This window comes from Giraffa tippelskirchi, chromosome 4 (genome assembly GCF_054371585.1).
Source record: "Giraffa tippelskirchi isolate mGirTip1 chromosome 4, T2T-mGirTip1v1.2.pri, whole genome shotgun sequence".
Classification (NCBI taxonomy): domain Eukaryota; kingdom Metazoa; phylum Chordata; class Mammalia; order Artiodactyla; family Giraffidae; genus Giraffa; species Giraffa tippelskirchi.
Window position 1 is genome coordinate 127,476,864 of NC_137278.1, and position 16,377 is coordinate 127,493,240.

Sequence of the window (16,377 nt, forward strand, 5' to 3'; positions counted from 1 at the left end):
GGAGCGGGAAGGTCAGAGGGGCGGGGTTGTTTCCATGGGAAACAGAGGAAGCGATTATTAATTTTCAATTGGCCGGGCGGAGGGCACGTGATATCGTCGGCCGGATTTGGTAACTTTAATTCGCACTCCCTTTAGGGGGCGCTGTGTCTCTTTAGCCCTTAACACCGGCAGGTCTTGATGTAATCCTACCGGAATCTTCGTTCTGGAGCCTCCACTGGGTCCCCGATGTCCACGGTTGCTTTGGCAAACACTACTAGCTCTTCCTTCAGATTCTCTCAGATCACTTCAGCATACACAAAGTCTGTACAGTCATAAAGTAAAGCCACAAGATGACCAGCGTGTTACTTAGATAAACGAAGGCCGCTAGAGGTTGATTGCTAACAGTAACAATCTACCCTAGGTGGAGTCCCAGACTGCTTCATCCAGGGAAGGACAAGAAGCTAGTGAGTTTTCTAAAAGCAGATTTTCTTTGGCGCGCCGTGAAACGGGATTTGAGAGCTTTGGAGACTGAGGGACACAGAGATAAAGGGTCCAGGATAAGGAACGATATAGGGAACAGGGTATGCGGTTTTCCAGTAGGGACAAGACGTTGCAAAATGAGAAAAGAGAAGTTTACTGAATGCAGAGATTTCACAATAGGGAGGGATTTTGATGAGGTTTAGCTTTCCTCACCCTTCAATTTCTTGGTCCCTGACGCTTCTTAGGTCAAGGACACCTTTATTGCCTTATATGTGTGTTAGTCGCTAGTTGAGTCCAACTCTTTGCAACCCCATGAACTGTAGCCCACCAGGCTCCTTTGTCCATGGAATTCTCCAGGCAACAATACTAGAGTGAGTAGCCATTCGCTTCTCTGAGGAATCTTCCCAACCCAGGGATGGAGCCTGGGTTTCCTGCATTGCAGGCGAATTCTTTACCATCTGAGCCATCAGGGAAGCCCTTAGAGCCTTATATTGTCCCTCAGAGGTTTTTGTGGGTGTGTTGGTTTTTTTTTTAATTCCATCTCTAACAGTTATGTCTTTAGGAACTCTCCAAAAAGAGTATCCAAACCCAGGAGTTTTTCTGATAATTTCAGAGCAGAATCAGGGTGCCTAAGAGAAACGTACAAAAAAGATCTTCACGACCCAGATAATCACGATGGTGTGATCACTCACCTAGAGCCAGACATCCTGGAATGTGAAGTCAAGTGGGCCTTAGAAAGCATCACTACGAATAAAGCTAGTGGAGGTGATGGAATTCCAGCTGAGCTATTTCAAATCCTGAAAGATGATGCTGTGAAAGTGCTGCACTCGATATGCCAGCAAATCTGGAAAACTCAGCAGTGGCCACAGGACTGGAAAAGGTCAGTTTTCATTTCAATCCCAAAGAAAGGCAATGCCAAAGAATGCTCAAACTACTGCACAATTGCACTCATCTCACATGCTAGTAAAGTAATGCTCAAAATTCTCCAAGCTAGACTTCAGCAATACGTGAACCGTGAATTTCCAGATGTTCAAGCTGGTTTTAGAAAAGGCAGAGGAACCAGAGATCAAATTGCCAATATCCGCTGGATCATCGAAAAAGCAAGAGAGTTCCAGAAAAACATCTATTTCTGCTTTATTGACTATGCCAAAGCCTTTGACTGTGTGGATCACAATAAACTGTGGAAAATTCTGAAAGAGATGGGAATACCAGACCATCTGACCTGTCTCTTGAGAAACCTGTATGCACGTCAGAAAGCAACAGTTAGAACTGGACATGGAACAAGAGACTGGTTCCAAATAGGAAAAGGAGTACATCAAGGCTGTATATTGTCACCCTGCTTATTTAATTTATATGCAGAGTACATGATGAGAAACGCTGGGCTGGAAGAAACACAAGCTGGAATCAAGATTGCCTGGAGAAATATCAATAACCTCAGATACGCAGATGACACCACCCTTATGGCAGAAAGCGAAGAAGAACTAAAGAGCCTCTTGATGAAAGTGAAAGAGGAGAGTGAAAAAGTTGGCTTAAAGCTCAATGTTCAGAAAACTAAGATCGTGGCATCTGGTCCCATCACGTCATGGGAAATAGATAGGGAAACAGTGGAAACAGTGTCAGACTTTATTTTTTTGGGCTCCAAAATCACTGCTGATGGTGATTGCAGCCATGAAATTAAAAGACGCTTACTCCTTGGAAGGAAGGTTATGGCCAACCTAGATAGCATATTTAAAAGCAGAGACATTACTTTGCCAACAAAAATCCGTCTAGTCAAGGCTATTGTTTTTCCAGTGGTCATGTATGGATGTGAGAGTTGGACGGTGAAGAAAGCTGAGTGCCGAAGAATTGATGCTTTTGAACTATGATGTTGGAGAAGACTCTTGAGAGTCCCTTGGACTGCAAGCAGATCAAATCAATCCATCCTAAAGGAGATCAATCCTGGGTGTTCACTGGAAGGACTGATGTTGAAGCTGAAACTCCAATACTTTGGCCACCTCATGGGAAGAGTTGACTCATTGGAAAAGACCCTAATGCTGGGTAGGATTGGGGGCAGGAGGAGAAGGGGACGACAGAGCATGAGATGGTTGGATGGCATCACTGACTCGATGGACATGGGTTTGGGTAGATTCCGGGAGTTGGAGATGGACAAGGAGGCCTGGCGTGCTGCAACTCATGGGGTCACAAAGAGTCAGACATGACTGAGCAACTGAACCTGAACTGAAGAGAAAAGTATAGAGCAATACAAAACAAACTACAGAGCTAACATATGCTATGAAGGAAGCTGTATGTTTTTCTGGTAATGTCACAGGTGACAAGTTCCAAATCTGGGAGAAGAAAAGGTTTAGCCTTTATCTGTTCCCATGTGGAGTCATTCAAACATTTAGCATTGTGCCTGGAATCACAAGATAGTCTTTGGCTTGGCAGTTTAATGATATTACTAACATTTACTGACGAGTTACTTTGTGCCAGGCACATCTACATCTTTAACTATGTTATTTAATATATTTTTTAAAAACTTATAAAGTAGATGTTTACTACTCCCATTTTACAGATGAGAAAAGTGGAGGTCAGAACAGTTAAATAATTTACTTAAGGCCATACAGCTATTAATTGGTAGCCATACATTTGATCAGGGGCTTCCCTGATGACTCAGTGTTACAGAATCTGCCTGCAATGCAGGAGTAACAGGTTCAATCCCTAGGTCAGGAAGATCCCCTGGAGGAGGAAATGGCAACCTACTCCAGAATTCTTGCCTGGGACATCCAGTCCATGGGATTGCAAAGAGATGGACACAAATGAGTGACTAAACAACAACAGTACATTTGAGCACAGGGGGTCTGGTTCTAAAACCATGTTCTTACCCACGATCCACTCCTCTGACCTGTGATACAGCCTTTCTTGTATCCTAGTCCTACCTAAAGTAGCCTATACCAGTGCCAGATGTTCTCTAGGGACCACAAGGAAAAATATGTGATGTGGTTGGTTTGTGGGAGGCGGCTGGCTCCTCTTTCTTTGTGGAGTAACTGACAAATTTTAACAGTTAAACATTGTTGCAGAAAATGGCTGATTCTTAGCTTTCCAGCCTCTTAAATAACTGTGCTGTGGAGGGAAGACACCTGGCTGGATTCCAGTCATTAGTGCTTGTCAGTGACTTTGTCTTAATAAAGTCCTTGTATCATCTCTGGACTATACCTGCCACTTTGGAAAATGGGGAGGCTCAGACCAGAGCTATTTAGGGTCCGACATAGCATTAAAGTTCTATGGTCATAGAACTTTCTGGTCATTGCTGTTCCTGCTTCCTCTCCTCTTCACCTGGAAAACCTTTACCAACTAATCAAATGGAAAATGCATGTTGCCCGCCCCCACTCTCTCTGTATATACACATATAAAATCGTGTATATTTTGTTATAAACAGTTTATTTAAAATATGTGGAGGAAATGACTGGAAGTAAATATGCCAAAATGTAACCAGTGGCTGTTTTGAAGTGCTAGGACTTTTTTCAATGTTTCTGTGTTTTCCAGAGACATCAGTGGCATTCTAGTGGTTAAGACTCTGGGCTCCTAATGCAGGGGCCCCGAATTCTATCCCTGGTCAGGGAACTAAATCCCACATGCAGCACCTAAGAGTTTACATGCCGCAGCTAAGACCCGGCACAGCCAAATTAACTGCAAGGAGCCAGGGTGCTATCCCTGGTCAGAGAACTAAGATCCCCTAAGTCGAGTGGTGTGGTCGAAAAAAGAAAAGTTTCCATATTTTCTAGGTGTCCTAAAATGTGTGGGTGCTATTTTAAAAGGAGAGAAGTGAGCTATTTTATGTTTTTAAAGGGCAAAATCAACATCCTCTCACCACATAACCTTGCATGATATCCCTAGATGGAGTTGGACACTTTCTCCTTGCCGCCATCCTTGACTCTGGTCATAGTCATGTTGTAATGCATGCCTGTGTGTGTGTGTGTGTGTGTGTGTGTGTGTTTGTGTTAGTCGCTCAGTGAGTCCAACTCTTTGCGACCCATGGACTGTAGCCTGCCAGGGCCCTTTGTCCACGGAATTCTCCAGTCAAGAATGCTGGAGTGGGTTGACATTCCCTTCTTCAGGGGATTGTCCCGACCTAGGGGTTGAACCTCGGTCTTTGGCACTGCAGGCAGATTCTTTACCGTTTGTGCCACCAGGGAAGCCCCCATGTTGTAATACATCAATCTAATTCACCAGACTTGCCATCTGAGGCAGTGGTTTGTGCCATTCATTTTGCTTCCTTAGCATCTAGTCTTCAAATGGTAAATATTCAGTGTTTACCAAATAGAATGAATATTTGTGAAAATGCAAAATATAAAGTTGAACGAGCAATGTCAAAGGGGAGTTTAGGATTAAATGCTGCTGGATGAAGCACAAGCTGGAATCAAGATTGCTAGGAGAAATATCAATAACCTCAGATATGCAGATGACACCACTCTTATGGCAGAAATTGAAGAAAAACTAAAGAGCCTCTTGATGAAAGTGAAAAGGCAGAGTGAAAAGGTTGGCTTAAAGCTCAACATTCAAAAAACTAAGATCATGGCATCTGGTCCCATCACTTCATGGGAAATAGATGGGAAAACAGTGGAAACAGTGGCTGACTTTATTTTGGGGGGCTCCAAAATCACTGCAGATGGTGACTGCAGCCATGAAATTAAAAGACTCTTACTCCTTGGAAGGAAAATTATGATCAACCTAGACAGCATATTAAAAAGCAGAGACATTACTTTGCCAACAAAGGTCCGTCTAGTCAAGGCTATGGTTTTTCTAGTAGTCATGTATGGATGTGAGAGTTGGACAATAAAGAAAGCTGAGCGCCCAAGAATTGATGCTTTGAAACTGTGGTGCTGGAGAAGACTCTTGAGAGTCCCTTAGACTGCAAGGAGATCCAACCAGTCCATCCTAAAGGAAATCAGTCCAGAATATTCATTGGAAGGAATGATGTTGAAGCTCAAACTCCAATCCTTTGGCCACCTGATGTGAAGAACTGACTCATTTGAAAAGATCCTGATGCTGGGAAAGATTGAAGGCAGGAGGAGAAGGGGATGACAGAGGATGAGATGGTTGGATGGCATCACCAACTCGATGGACATAAGTCTGAGTAGGCTCCAGGAGTTGGTGATGGACAGGGAGGCCTGGCGTGCTGCAGTCCATGGGGTTGCAAAGAGTTGGACACGACTGAGCTACTGAACTGAACTGAAGGAGCACAGATATTGAGAAGGAAGTGATCTCTGGGGATTTGGGGCTGAGGTGTTCAGGAGAGTTTCAGTGAGGTGATCAGGACTTGGGGATGAGGTTTTCAGGTGAGAGTTCAGGAGAAAAGGAGCTGTTGAGTTAGGACTTGATTCATTTATGCATTGATGGAGTGATAAGTAGGGTTTAGTGTGAATAAAGGGATAGAGGCTAAGATGTGTAAGAAATTTTTTTTCATTTTTTGAATTTTTAAATTTTTAAATAGGGGACTTTTTTGGTGGTCCAGTGGTTAAGAATCCACCTTCCAATGCAGGGGATATGGGTTCGATCCCTGGCTGGGGAAGTAAGATCTCATGTGCTGTGGAGCAACGAAGCCTGAGTGCAGCAGCTAAGACCCAGTGAAGCCAAATAAATAAATTATTTTTTAAATTGTAAAACACATGAAAATAGTTTATTTTTATTCATAATGTAAAATTTTCCATTTTAACCCATTTTTAAATAGTTCAAGTTCAGTGGCATTAAGTATATTCATACTGTTACACAACCATCACCACTCTCCATCTCCAGAATATTATCACAAACTGAAATTCCTTAGCCATAAACAATGATTCTTCATTCTCTACCATTCTCCCTCCCCAGCCTTTGGTAGCCACTGTTCTACTTCCTGTCTCTGTGAATTTGACTATTCTAGTATCTTATATAAATGAAATCATATAACATTTGTCCTTGTATGTGGTTTATTTCACTAATATAATGTCTTCATGGTTGTGTAAATCTTTTAGGGGTTGATTTCATGGGACAGAAGATTCTAATGAAGAAATAAGAGGTCGGAGATGAAACTGGAAAGGTACTTTGTGGCCAGATTGTGAAACACCTTGAATGCAAACCTAGGTAGCTGATGTAGTGGGACCAGATGATTGTGGGAGTTGGGACTGTTATGCTCTTTGGGAAGTATTATGGCAATATCCTGTAAAATTAAGCTTGGACACATCCTTTCCTAGAGAATTAAAAACACTTCCAGCACACAATGATACATACATAAGAAGGCTTATTGCTAAATTGTTTATAATGGTGAAAAAATTATTATCTGTCAATAGGGGAATAGCTGAACAAATTATTGTATACCCGGACTGTGGAATAATATGCAGTTCATAAAAAAGTATGTTTGAGCTGTTGCATTTACCTAGAGAAATGCCAATGGCATGTTAAAGGACAAACATAAGTTGTAGAGGGGGACTTCCATGGTGGGCCAGTGGTTAAGACTCTGAGCTTCCTCTACAGGGGACTCAAATTCCATTTCTGGTCACGGATCCCACATGCTTGTTCAGTACTGCCAAAAGAAAAAAAAGTGCAGAGGAATTTCTGTGGTATGATTCCATTTTATTCACTAAAAAAGTAAGACTCTAATCATGAATAACTATGTTTGTAAATGTTTCTTTCTATTTATTCACTCATTCAGCAAAGATTTATTGAATGCCATCCACGGACCAGTCATTCATTCTGGGACACAAAACAAACAAGCATTCCTGCCCTCATGAAACCTGCATTTAGGTTGGGGAGCAGGGGCAGACAATAATCAAAGAAATAAGTAAACTATATAGGAGGTTAGGTAGTGATAAGTGTCATAGAGAAAATTAAAACTGAAAAAGAGGCTGGAGACAATCCCACTATGTTGCATAATTTGGAGTAGTACCACTTACATTTAGGAGAAGTACCCTCACTTTTTAATAGCCATTTGAGTGGGGGGTACACTGTGAGTCTTGTGGGATCTTAGTTCCCTCACCAGGGAGTGAACCTATACCTCTTGAAGTGGAAGAGTGAAATCTTAACCACTGGAGTGCCAGGGAAGTCCATGAAGTGGTGTTTCATTGTGATTTTGATTTGCATTTTCCTAGTGACTAAGGCTTTGAGCATCATTTCATGTGCTTATTGGCCATTTGGATAATTTTATAGAAATGTACCCCACGTCCAAGGTAAGGAACAGTGGCTGCGCATTGCTGGAGCAGCCGTGAAGAGATACCCCACGTCCAAGGTAAGAGAAACTCCAGTAAGACCGTAGGCACTGAGAGGGGGCATCACGGGGCAGGCAGACTGAAACCACAATCACAGAAAACTAGCCAATCTGATCATATGGACCACAGCCTCCTCTAACTCAATGAAACTAAGCCATGCTGTGTAGGGCCACCCAAGACGGTCGGGTCATGGTGGAGAGTTCTGACAAAATGTGGTCCACTGGAGAAGGGAATGGCAAACCACTTCAGTATTTTTACCTTGAGAACCCCATGAACAGTATGAAAAGGCAAAAAGATAGAACACTGAAAAATGAACTCCCCAGGTCAGTAGGTGCCCAATACACTGCTGGAGATCAGTGGATAAGTTACTCCAGGAAGAATGAAGGGACGTAGCCAAAGCAAAAACAACACCCAGTTGTGGATGTGACTGGTGATAGAAGCAAGGTCCGATGCTAAAGAGCAATACTGCATAGGAACCTGGAATGTTAGGTCCATGAGTCAAGGCACATTGGAAGTGGTCAAACAGGAGATGGCAAGAGTGACCATCAACATTCTAGGAATCAGTGAACTAAAATGGACTGGAATGGGTGAATTTAACTCAGATGACCACTATATCTACTACTGTGGGCAGGAATCCCTTAGAAGAAATGGAGTAGTCATCATAGTCAACAAAAGAGTCCAAAATGCAGTATATGGATGCAATCTCAAAAACGACAGAATGATCTCTGTTCGTTTCCAAGGCAAACCATTCAATATTGTGGTAATCCAAGTCTATACCCCGACCAGTAACGCTGAAGAAGCTGAAGTTGAATGTTTCTATGAAGAAATATAAGACCTTTTAGAACTAACACCCCAAAAAGATGTCCTTTTCATTATAGGGGACTGGAATACAAAAGTAGGAAGTCAAGAAACACCTGGAGTAATAGGCAAATTTGGCCTTGGAGTACAGAATGAAGCAAGGCAAAGGCTAAGAGAGTTTTGCCAAGAGAATGCACTGGTCATAGCAAACACCCTCTTCCAACAACACAAGAGAAGACTCTCCACATGGACATCACCAGATGGCCAACACTGAAATCAGATTGATTATATTCTTTGCAGCCAAATATGGAGAAGCTCTATACAGTCAGCAAAAACAAGATTGGGATTGACTGTGGCTCAGATCATGAACTCCTTATTGCCAAATTCAGACTTAAATTGAAGAAAGTGGGGAAAACCACCAGACCATTCAGGTATGACCTAAATCAAATCTCTTATGATTATACAGTGGAAGTGAGAAATAGATTTAAGGGACTAGATCTTATAGACAGAGTGCCTGATGAACTATGGACGGAGGTTTGTGCCATTGTACAGGAGACAGGGATCAAGACCATACCCAAGGAAAAGGTATGCAGAAAAAAGCAAAATGGCTGTCTGAGGAGGCCTTACAAATAGCTGTGAAAAGAAGAGAAGTGAAAAGGAAAGGAGAAAAGGAAGGATATACCCATTTGAATGCAGAGTTCCAAAGAATAGCAAGGAGAGATAAGAAAGCCTTCCTCAGTGATCATTGCAAAGAAATAGAGGAAAATAATACAATGGAAAAGACTAGAGATTTCTTCAAGAAAATTAGGGATACCAAGGGAACATTTCATGCAAAGATGGGCATGAAATAAAGGACAGAAATGGTATGGACCTAACAGAAGCAGAGGATATTAAGAAGAGGTGGCAAGAATACACAGAAGAACTGTACAAAAAAGATATTCATGAGCCAGATAATCACAATGGTGTGATCACTCACCTAGAGCCAGACATCCTGGAATGTGAAGTCAAGTGGGCCTTAGGAAGCATCACTACAAACAAAGCTAGTGGAGGTGATGAAATTCCACTTGAGCTATTTCAAATCTTAAAAGATGATGCTGTGAAAGTGCTGCACTCAATATGCCAGCAAATCTGGAAAACTCAGCAGTGGCCATGGGACTGGAAAAGATCAGTTTTCATTTTAATTCCAAAGAAGGGCAATGCCAAAGAATGCTCAAACTACCACACAGTTGTACTCATCTCACACACTAGCAAAGTAATGCTCAAAATTCTCCAAGCCAGGCTTCAACAGTACGTGAACTGTGAACTTCCAGATGTCCAAGCTGGTTTTAGAAAAGGCAGAGGAACCAGAGATCAAATTGCCAATATCTGTTGGATCATTGAAAGACCAAGAGAGTTCCAGAAAAACATCTATTTCTTCTTTATTGACTATGCCAACGCCTTTGACTGTGTGGATCACAATAAACTGTGGAAAATTCTTAAAGAGATGGGAATACCAGACCTGCCTCCTGAGAATTCTGTATGCATGTCAAGAAGCAACAGTTAGAACTGGACATGGAACAACAGACTGGTTCTGAACAGGAAAAGGAGTGTGTCAAGGCTGTATATTGTCACCTTGCTTATTTAACTTCTATGCAGAATACATGATGAGAAACGCTGGGCTAGAAGAAGCACAAGCTGGAATCAAGATTGCCTGCAGAAATATCAATAACCTCAGATATGCAGATGACACCACTCTTATGGCAGAAAGTGAAGAACTAAAGAGCCTCTTGATGGAAGTGAAAAAGCAGAGTGAAAAAGTTGGCTTAAAGCTCAACATTCAGAAAACTAAGATCATGGCATCTGGTACCATCATTTCATGGCAAATAGATGGGGAAACAGTGGAAACAGTGGCTGACTTTATTTTTGGGGACTCCAAAATCACTGCAGATGGTAACTGCAGCCATGAAATTAAAAGACTCTTACTCCTTGGAAGGAAAGTTATGATCAACCTAGACAGCATATTAAAAAGCAGAGACATTACTTTGCCAACAAAGGTCCACCTAGTCAAGGTTATGGCTTTTCCAGTAGTCATGTATTGATGTGAGAGTTGTACTATACAAAAAGCTGAGTGCCCAAGAATTGATGTTTTTGAACTGTGGTGCTGGAGAAGACTCTTGAGAGTCCCTTGGACTGCAAGGAGATCTAACCACTCCATCCTAAAGGAGATCAGTCCTGGGTGTTCATTGGAAGGACTGATGTTGAAGCTGAAAATCTAATACTTTGGCCACCTCATGTGAAGAGTTGACTCATTGGAAAAGACCCTGATGCTGGGAAAGATTGAAGGCAGGCAGAGAAAGGGATGACAGAGGCAGAGGATGAGATGATTGGATGGCATCACTGACTCAATGGACATGAGTTTGGGTAGACTCCGGGAGTTGGTGATGGACAGGGAGGCCCTGAGTGCTGCAGTCCATGGGGTCTCAAAGAGTCAGACACGGCTGAGTGACTGAACTGAACTGATTTAAGACATTTACCCATTTTTTAATTGGATTGTTTGTCTTTTTGTTGGTGAGTTCTAAGAGTTCTTTATATAGTCCAGATACTAGACCCTTATCAGATATATGAGTTGCAAGTGTTTTCTCCTGTTTTGTAGGATGTTTGAAACAGATTTTAGGATGATTAATTTGACAACTGTGTGTACAGGAAAGACTGGAGGAGAAAAGAAAGGCAGAAGGAGCAACTAGGAAGACATTGCATTTCTTCAGGCTGTAGTAAACCTGCAAAATAGTAACAGTAGGATAATGCACTCAAAAGATTGTGTACCACAAATGAAATAAGGAAAAGTCAAAGTGTAATGGATGTGATTAGCCTTTTTAGAAGTAGCAAATAACCTGGTGTAGTTTCAGGAAAGCATAATTCTATCAATATATCTAATGCTCTAGCAGCCTAATCACTTAAAGTAAAATGGCTGAAGCCCTAACACAATCAAACTCTAACCCAATCAGTTATAATAAAATGGCTGAAGTGAACAGAAACAGAATCAATTATATTAACTTGGCTGGAGCTGAAACCCAATCAATTGAATTGCACCTTGTCTTCCTAGAAACAGTAGATAGTCTGCAGAGAAGCCCCTCTCTCCAACCAAATAAAAAAAAGTTGTCACTATTTCTCCTGTGATATTTAGGGAGGAACATTCCCTGTTTGGCCAAGTAAATATCATGTTTTTACAAAGGTGAGGGATGCAATTCTATTAGCCATCAAAATTATCCAGCTAATTTGAATCACTTGTTCACTAAATAACTTCTAATTATAACATTTGACTTCCAAAATTGTCAACTGTTTTCATCAGTCAATAGAATTGCCTAGGCTACTGTAAGTTCTATGTCAAACTATGTAAATCTATGTAAAGTTTTCATTCCAATCCCAAAGAAAGGCAATGCCAAAGAATATTCAAACTACTGTACAACTGCACTCATTTTACACGCTAGCAAGAGAATGCTCAAAATCCTCTAAGCTAGGCTTAAACAGTACGTGAACCAAGAACTTCCAGATGGAGTTAGAAAAGGCAGAGGAACCAGAGATTAAACTGCCAACATCCATTGGATCATAGAAAAAGCAAGGGAATCCCAGAAAAACATCTACTTTGGCTTCATTGACTACGCTAAAGCCTTTAACTGTGTGTATCACAACAAACTGTGGAAAATTCTTCAAGAGAAAGGTATACCAGACCACCTTACCTGTCTCCTGAGAAACCTGTATACAAGACAAGAAGCAACAATTAGAACCGGACATGGAACAATGGACTGATTCAAAATCGGGAAAGGAGTATGTCAAGGCTATATATTGTCACCCTGCTTATTTAACTTATATGCAGAATACATCATGCAAAATGCTGGGCTGGATGACTCACAAGCTGGAATGAAGATTGCTGGGAGAAATATCAACAACTTCAGATACGCAGATGATACCACTCTAGTGGCAGAAAGTGAAGAGGAACTAAAGAGCCTCTTGATGAGGGTGAAAGAAGAGAGTGAAAAAGTTGGCTTAAAACTCAACATTCAGATAACTAAGATCATGGCATCTGATCCCATCAGTTCAGTTCAGTTCAGTCACTCAGTCGTGTCCAACTCTTTGCAACCCCATGGACCGCAGCACACCAGGCTCTGGAGCACCAGCTCCCAGAGGCTACTCAAACTCATGTCCATCAAGTCGGTGATGCCATCCAACCATCTCATCCTCTGTCATCCCCTTCTCCACCTGCCTTCAATCTTTCCCAGCATCAGGGTCTTTTCAAATGAGTCAACTCTTCTCATCAGGTGGCCAAAGGATTGGAGTTTCAGCTTCAGCATCAGTCCTTCCAATGAATAATCAGGACTGATTTCCATTAGGATGGACTGGTTGGATCTCCTTGCATTCCAAGGGACTCTCAAGAGTCTTCTCCAGCACCACGGTTCAAAAGTATCAATTGTTGGGTGCTCAGCTTTCTTTATAATCCAATTCTGTCATCCATACATGGCTACTGGAAAAACCATAGCTTTGACTAGACGGACTTTTGTTGGCAAAGTAATGTCTCTGCTTTTTAATATGCTGTCTTGGTTGGTCATAGCTTTTCTTTGAAGGAGCGAGTGTCTTTTAATTTCATGGCTGCAGTCACCATCTGCAGTGATTTTAGAGCCCCCCAAAATAAAGTCTGTCACTGTTTCCATTGTTTCCCCATCTATTTGCCATGAAGGACTGGATGCCATGATTTTAGTTTTCTGAATGGCAAACAGATGAGGAAAAAGTGGAAACAGTGACAGATTTTATTTTCTTGGGCTCCAAAATCACTGTGGACGGTGACTGAAATTAAAAAGCCATGAAATTAAAAGATTGCTCCTTAGAAGAAAAGCTATGGCAAACCTAGATAGCGATTAAAAAGCAGAAAGATCACTTTGCTGACAAAGGCCCATACAGTCAAAGCTATGGTTTTTCCAGTAGTCATGGATGGATATTAGAGTTGGGCCATACAGAAGGCTAAGTGCTAAAGAACTGATGCTTTTGAATTGTGGTGCTGGAGAAGACTCTTGAGAGTCCTTTGGACTGCAAGGAGATCAAGCCAGTCAATTCTAAGGAAATCAACCCCGAATATTCATTGGAAGGACTGATGCTGAAGCTGAAGTTCCAATACTTTGGCCACCTGATGCAAAGAGGCAGCTCATTGAAAAAGACCCTGATGCTGGGAAAGATTGAAGGCAGGAGGAGATGGCAACAACAGAGGATGAGATGGTTGGATGGCATCATTGACTTAATGGACATGAGTTTGAGGAAACTCCAGGAGATGGTGAAGGACAGGGAAGCCTGGTGTGCTGCAGTTCATGGAGTTACAAAGAGTGAGACATGACTCAGCAACCGAACAACAATGAACAATGTAAATCAACTGTATGGCTTATATATTATGCTCTATTAAGTTTAGTCAGCGTGAGTGGGCTCTCCCAACATGAATTAATTGACCAAAATCAACTTCTGGGCATGCAAGCTGAGGTTTGGATCATCTTAAATGAAAAAGTCAACAATGTTTCTATCTCTTGTCACTCTAGGATCAACCTAAGAGTGGAAGGAACTGTATTTCATGTACTCAGAAATATTGAGAGGGTTTTTTTGCAGTGATTTTCCATTCTAGAATGGAACCAGAGACTCAGAAAAGTGATTGGTACTGCCTAAGACCACACACAGTTCACCTAGACTGACTGAAGCTGAAACCCAATCATTTGAATTGTACTTTGTCTTCATGGGAGGAGATAGTCTGCACAGAATTCTCCTTCTCAACAACAACAAAAAGTTGTAAATATTTCTCCAGTGATGTTTAGGAAAGAAGATTCTCTGTTTGGTACATGAAAAGATGCTCAGCATTGCTAATTACTAGAGAAATGCAAATCAAAACTACCATGAGGTATCACTTCACACCAGTCAGAGTGACCATCATCAAAAAGTCTACAGATAATCAATGTGGGAGAGGGTTTGGAGAAAAGGGAACCCTCCTACATTCTTGGTGGGAATATAAATTGGTATATCTGCTATGGAGAACAGTATGGAGGTTCCTTAAAAAACTGAAAATTGAGTTAGTTACCACATTTATTTCTGCAATCCCACTCCTGGGCAAAAATCCAAAGAAAACTATAATTCAAAAAGATACTACACCCCAGTGCTCATCACAGGACTGTTTACAATACAAAAGTCAAGACATGGGAGCAACCTAAATGTTTATTGACAGATAAATGGATAAAGAAGATGTGGTATATAAATCCAGTGGAATATTACTCAACCACAAAAAGAATGAAATAATGCCATATGCAGCAACATGGATGAGAGATTATCATATTAAGTGAAGTAAATCAGACAGAGAAAGATAGTATCAGTTATGATACCACTTATATGTGGAATCTAAAAAAATGAGACAAATGAACTTATGTACAAAACAGAAATAGACCCACAGACATAGAAAACAAACTTATGGTTATCAAAGGGAAAAGGAGGTGGGGGAAGGGATAAATTAGGAGTTTGGAATTAGCATGTACACATTACTATACATATTAATAAAACAGATAACTGACAAGGACCTACTGTATAGCACAGGGAACTATATTCTTAAAAATAAATAAAGAAAAAAATTTAAAAATAAATACGGGAATTCCCTGGTTGTCCAGTGGTTAGCACTTTCACTGCTGTGGCCTGGGTTCAATCCCTGTTAGGGAACTAAGATCTCACAAGTCTCTCGAGGCCAAACACACACACTCTCTCTCTCTCTCTCTCCCACACACACACACACACACACACACACACACACACACACACAAAGAAAATGAATGTAATTCTATTCGCTGAGCACTTTAACTCCAAGCCCAGGGCTTGCTCTGCCTCTATTTTTTAAATTAATTAATTAATTTACTTTTTAAATTTACAATATTGTATTGGTTTTGCCATACATTGACATGAATCCGCCATTGGTGTACATGTGTTCCCCATCTAGAAGCCCCCTCCTACCTCCCTCCCCATCCCATCCTTCTGGGTCATCCCAGTGCACCAGCCCCGAGCACCCTGTATCATGCATCGAACCTGGACTGGCGATTGGTTTCACATATGATAATTTACATGCTTCAATGTCATTCTCCCATATCATCCCGCCCTCGCCCTCTCCCATAGAGTCCAAAAGACTGTTCTATACATCTGTGTCTCTTTTGCTGTCTCGCATACAGGGTTATCGTTACCATCTTTCTAAATTCCATATATATGCATTAGTATACTGTATTGGTGTTTTTCTTTCTGGCTTACTTCACTCTGTATAATAGGCTCCAGTTTCATCCACCTCATTAGAACTGATTCAAATGTATTCTTTTTAATGGCTGAGTAATATTTCATTGTGTATATGTACCACAGCTTTCTTATCCATTCGTCTGCTGATGGACATCTAGGCTGCTTCCATGTCCTGGCTATTATAAACAGTGCTGCGATGGACATTGGGGTACACGTATCTCTTTCAATTCTGGTTTCCTTGGTGTGTATGCCCAGCAGTGGGATTGCTGGGTCATGTGGCAGTTCTATTTCCAGTTTTTTGAGCAATCTCCACACTGTTCTCCATAGTGGCTGTACTAGTTTACATTCCCACCAACAGTGTAATAGGATTCCCTTTTCCCCACACCCTCTCCAGCATTTATTGCTTGTAGACCTTTGGATAGCAGCCATTCTGACTGGCATGCTAAAGCAATCATAGACTGCTTCTATTGCAGCCACTGCAGAATGGGAAACAGTACAAACAGTGGTAATCACAGAGAGCAGTGTTGGCAGCTCCAGCTGTTGGCTAGATATGTGGGCACATGCCCTCCACAGGATGACTGGTGAGGACATGTCACTCAAGTCTTGGATGCTCAGTGAAGCAGGTCTTAAGGAG

The 16,377-nt window shown here is 41.6% G+C and overlaps 2 long non-coding RNA genes across 2 annotated transcripts in view; one reads left to right on the forward strand and one right to left on the reverse strand.

Annotated features, from left to right (window-relative positions):
• LOC145503655 (uncharacterized) overlaps positions 1-16,377 on the forward strand; it is an 18,098-nt gene continuing 1,721 nt past the window's right edge. The window contains exons 1-2 of the long non-coding RNA XR_014051626.1: positions 1-443; positions 6,447-6,511. This is a non-coding gene — a long non-coding RNA (uncharacterized LOC145503655). The remainder of the gene's footprint in view (positions 444-6,446; positions 6,512-16,377) is intronic.
• Positions 6,825-16,377, reverse strand: part of LOC145503654 (uncharacterized) — a 26,646-nt gene continuing 17,093 nt past the window's right edge. Inside the window, exon 6 of the long non-coding RNA XR_014051625.1 lies at positions 6,825-6,994. This is a non-coding gene — a long non-coding RNA (uncharacterized LOC145503654). The remainder of the gene's footprint in view (positions 6,995-16,377) is intronic.